This window comes from Dreissena polymorpha, chromosome 13, assembly GCF_020536995.1.
Source record: "Dreissena polymorpha isolate Duluth1 chromosome 13, UMN_Dpol_1.0, whole genome shotgun sequence".
NCBI lineage: Eukaryota > Metazoa > Mollusca > Bivalvia > Myida > Dreissenidae > Dreissena > Dreissena polymorpha.
The window spans coordinates 25,725,429-25,730,360 of record NC_068367.1 but is presented as its reverse complement, the minus strand read 5'-3'; the positions used below and the strand labels follow the sequence as shown (position 1 = coordinate 25,730,360).

At 34.9% G+C, this 4,932-nt stretch overlaps 1 protein-coding gene across 1 annotated transcript in view; it reads left to right on the top strand.

The window, feature by feature from the left end:
- Window positions 1-4,336: 4,336 nt before the first annotated feature.
- Window positions 4,337-4,932, top strand: part of LOC127854947 (uncharacterized protein CXorf38 homolog) — a 7,452-nt gene continuing 6,856 nt past the window's right edge. The window contains exon 1 of the mRNA XM_052390136.1: window positions 4,337-4,495. The gene's annotated coding sequence lies outside the window, so the exon portion shown is untranslated. The remainder of the gene's footprint in view (window positions 4,496-4,932) is intronic.

Genomic DNA, 4,932 nt, shown 5'->3' with positions numbered 1-4,932 from the left:
AAGTCTTCTTCTCAGTATTCTTAATTATTATTTGTATAATTCAATTCAAAATTATAATAATTGTATTTATAGTAGTAGTAGTAGCAGCAGTGTAAGTAGTAGTAGTACTTGAATATTCATAACAGCGCAAACAAACAAATCATTATACTCATCTCTATAACTTTCTCTGACGTCTAAAGTTGCGGTCTGTGCTGCAGTTCTTGGGTGACTGGACCTACTAGAAGTGGGCTGTTGTGGGACAAAGCCTCGTTGGACGTATGGGCAGTCTCTAACCACGTGTCCTGTTAGGCGGCAAGCGAAGCACGGTCCGAGGACAACCGAAAGTCGCTGTTGTTGGAGAAAACCTTCTTGATAACGTCTTGACACAGACTCTCTGCTGAAATAATACTAATATTATAAAACTAAAAATGAGTATAATAATTACAATATATAACGACTTTCATAAAATCATCGTTTCATAATACATAAATATGAAGCGAGAACATATCATAGTATTGACTGCTTAAACAAACAAAACTAATCGTTATATCCTCAAATTCATTTTATTATTATGAGTTGTTTGTTTTGTTTTAAATAACTATATATTTACTCCGATGCATGTTAATGTATAAATGGGTTCACATCAAGACATGCTCATTAAAAACTTATTTGTACAAACAAATCAATGGGAATCCTTAATAAATACACATCACATCTAAACATTGATACAAACAAATCTCACACTCTGAATATTCATGACAGGACAGACAAACAAAATCATTATACTCATCTCTAAAACTTAGTGTTTTCTCTGACATCTGAAGTGGCGGTCTGTGCTGCAGTTCTTAGGTAACTGGACCTGCTAAAAATGGGCTGTTGTTGGACGAAGCCTCGTTGGACGTTTGGGCAGTCTCTAACCACGTTTCTTGTGAGGCTGCAAGCGTAGCACGGTCCGAGGACGACCGGAAGTCGCTGTTTTTGGAGAAATTTCTTGATAACGTCTTGACGCAGCTTCTTCGCTGAAATAATACTAATATTGTAAAACTAAAAATGAGTATTATAATTACTGTTACAAATATATTGAACCACAACGTGCGTTGTCTCCTGTTAGCGGACCTCGAATGACGCTATACCCGCCAAGACAAACGAAAATCCCGTGCATTAGTAAACACGCATGTTTATTGAACTGTGACGAAAAGAATAGCAATAATTTTGTCCCTCACTTCGTTCGTCCGAAAATAAAATAATTCTTTGCTAACTAGCAAACAAGTGACAACAAACATTACAACAAACACCAAATGTAGAAGGCGGTCCGCTTTTATCGAATAAACAAAGAAGAAACTTAAGTATGTAAATCACGTTAGCCAAACATGAAAAACAAAACAAAATATAAAATCCCTAAACTTTTTGATACTGTTAATTTATTTTCTACAGTGAAATGAACATTCTACTTCCCTGCTGAGCAACGACTGCTCCACAGCCGATGAATTGCTGAAATTCCCCGACAAAACTTCTTGATTTTTCGACATTTTTCCAACACAGCATCAAACTTTTAACAAATAAATGAACCACAACGTGCGGTGTCTCCTGAAAGCGGACCTCGAATGACGCTATAATCGCCAAAACACACGAAAATCCCGTGCATTAGTAAACACGCATGTTTATTGAACTGTGACGAAAAGAATAGCAATTATATAATATATGATGTTGTAGATGATATTTTGTCCGCCTAGCGACCGAGAGGTCACGAGTTGGATCCTCATTGTGGGAGCGTTCTTTAGATCTCTATCAGAGACACTGTCTCACTTCACATCGATTAAAGAGCACTTAAACATTTTTGTATTTTTGCGTTACATAATTCTATTTAAAAAAGTGACAATGGTTTGGGTTATTTAAATATAATTATCCAGAGAAAATGTCAATAAAATAATTCAAACCTGGTACGTTTGTGTATACAATAGTTTTGCTGTCAGCGTGCCATTCAGACTTTGGAACATTTTAGCATAATGCAAACGACATGCCTGTAAAGCTATAAAGACACTTAATCATAAAGTGAATTTTCATAGTTGACTTTGCAAATGTATTTCCACTAGAACAAAAACCATGTACCTCGATAATCCAAACTTTCAGTAAAGAGGGTAATGCATATTTGTACAATGTCCTTCGATTTTGATGGGGATATTTAATATTTAGTGTACACATGTATAAAGCAATACATGACATAATTATATATTCAAGTGATCTGACATATCTCCACGTTTTATAAGAAGAAATTTATAAACGATCTTTGCGGTATAAAGAAATTGAAAACAACTACCGGTACATGTGTTGTTATTTTTTATCTTTTATACTGATAAGAATTGAAAAAAAAACTTTTCTAAAGAATTGACATAATTCATCTCGAAGGTAATTTTAACGAATCAGCATTTGGGTATAATCTTTTTTTCTTCACGTGGTGTTTTCATGTATTGATCAAGTCAACCTATGATACAATCACGTGAATATAATCTATGCTAATGCAACTACTTGCCTACGTTACGAAACACTTTCAAGAATAAACTTTATGTTGTTTTTATGCACAGCTAATAGCAAGGAATAATGTCTTGAATTTCGCCGAATGTTTGCTGGCTTCAATTCTACCATTAATAAAGACAATCTCACAGCGTTCTCGCCAAATTACAAATGCTTGGCAAGGCGAATAGTGTTTTTTGTGGCAAAATCATTTTTGGAAGGTCATGAACAAAAAAGTGAAATAGATTATTTGCTGAAACGCCAGAACAAGCCAGTAAATAGCTTCACAACATACTTACAAGCTTTCTGAACACAAAGGAAGTTTGTGACCGAAATGTACCTCGGTCGCCTTAGTGATTACGAAGAGGCAACACGAGTTTCAATGCATAGCATTATTGTCTGCAACGTGAAAATGCTCCACAACAGAATGTGTGTATGCTTGATTATTCAATACAGACGTTATATGTTTAAATTTGGAAAATGTGTTTCTCTGTGTCAAATTAATTTGTTTTATCAATTTTAATACCAATATACACTGTATATTTATTATTTCATAGCTTTCATATTACACATATTAAATAAATATAACTATTCCACGAACTTCACGACGTTTGGGCCAGGTTGAGTGTTTACGATATCTTATGAATCTTCTGTAGTTTGAAACGCCTCAAATCATGGCCTACATCGAACATGTTTAAATTGCACAACTTTACCATTTCTCTACCATATCACCATCGCACGATAACACTTGCGCCATGTGCGCATGCATATCAGTTTCAATGGCATATACACATCATATCCCTCGTATGAATGCACTAGCTTACATTTACACCGTATGCGTTTAAAAATACAAATGTCACTTAAATGATTAAATTGGAAAGACATTTTACCAATTGTACCGAATATATACGTGTATGGGCGATTGTGCAATTCGTTAGTCCGATATTCGGTGCATGCTATTTGCTAACTAACGTTTGTGTATTAGTGGAGATTATTTTGCCTATTGCAATAGCACATTATTAAATTGCACACATTAAATGATTGTGTTTAATCGAACAACGGTTGAACCGATCGCCTCAATTATGGTTTCTTATAAGAATGCAAACATGTTTAAATTGGACAGCGAGTCTCAAAGAGACATGCAAAGGGTTCCCGACTTTTAATTGAATCTTAATACAAAGTCAAAACGGGTGAATGTCGTTTATCGAGCTCACTGTTTATATGTTGTACATGTATAAAGGCGCCGATAATGGCCGGGCTAAAACAAAGTTCACATGAAAGGCGGATGATAACGGTTTTTGCACCAGTTATTATGTATCTGCGTAGCTATCTAGTTTGTCCTCTATGCATGTAAATGTATAGTTATGAATGTGTGTGCTATTATTGAATATTTATCACACACATATATTCATATAACTAAATAAAAACATGAAACAACGCTATTCGCAAGTGCAACATTTAAAGGTTTTCTACGAATGTTTCCAGTTTACTATTGTGTATGCCAAGATTAAACACTGTTGAAAACATTAATCGAAACAAATCGGTGGCGATTTAAGAACGTCCAAATATATCATCACTGTGCTAGAAAGATTTTATCATTAACCTCCTGAACACGATATTCAATTACTGATATGTGGCCGTGAAAGCAACGTCCTGTTAGTTATATAATAAACGCTTGGTCGAACATATAAGGTTTCTACTCGTCAGCGATTCAACTTTAAATCATTAACTTCCCCTTTTAGTATGCTCATCATATTGTGGCAACACATGGCTACGCTTTATGTCAATTTAAATAATAATGTCCACCGTCCGATAAAAAACCTCAAATCGACCAGTTTAGAGCTGTTGCAAATATCACGCGGGGATCACATGATAAACCTCATTGTACTTTGCAAGTCGACAACCCTAAGCCGTCGCATCGAGTTAGGTGGAAGTTTACTTTAAAGAAGTCAAGTGAACAAATGTTTATTGGTATTTATGAACAAATACTTATTAGTGTATAAAGGTAAGATGTTGTTTATATTGTTGTTATATTGTTAATATTATACAGGTTGGGGTGAAATGTAATCAGTTAATGCAGATCTTCAAATGATACATTTCCCTTAGCCCTGTATGCCTTCTTTTATAGAATATACAGGCTAACTTGATGACACGCAATATGACTTAACTGGATAACTTCATCTTCGTCGGTATATAATACTTTTCTCACGTTCAAAGGAAAAAGTTAAGGGTTTCATCAATTAAGACCCTCTTTATGATTGGATCGATCGGAATCGAGATAAATTGATATTCATTTTAAAGATTTATGATGCCGATTGTGCCACAATGAAACTTGATCATTGTTATCAACCAATAACATAAAGTGTCACTCGAATAAAACATTCGGTTAAGACGTACAGGCGACAGGGAAACAGCTTAAAGGGGCCTTTTCACGTTTTGTTA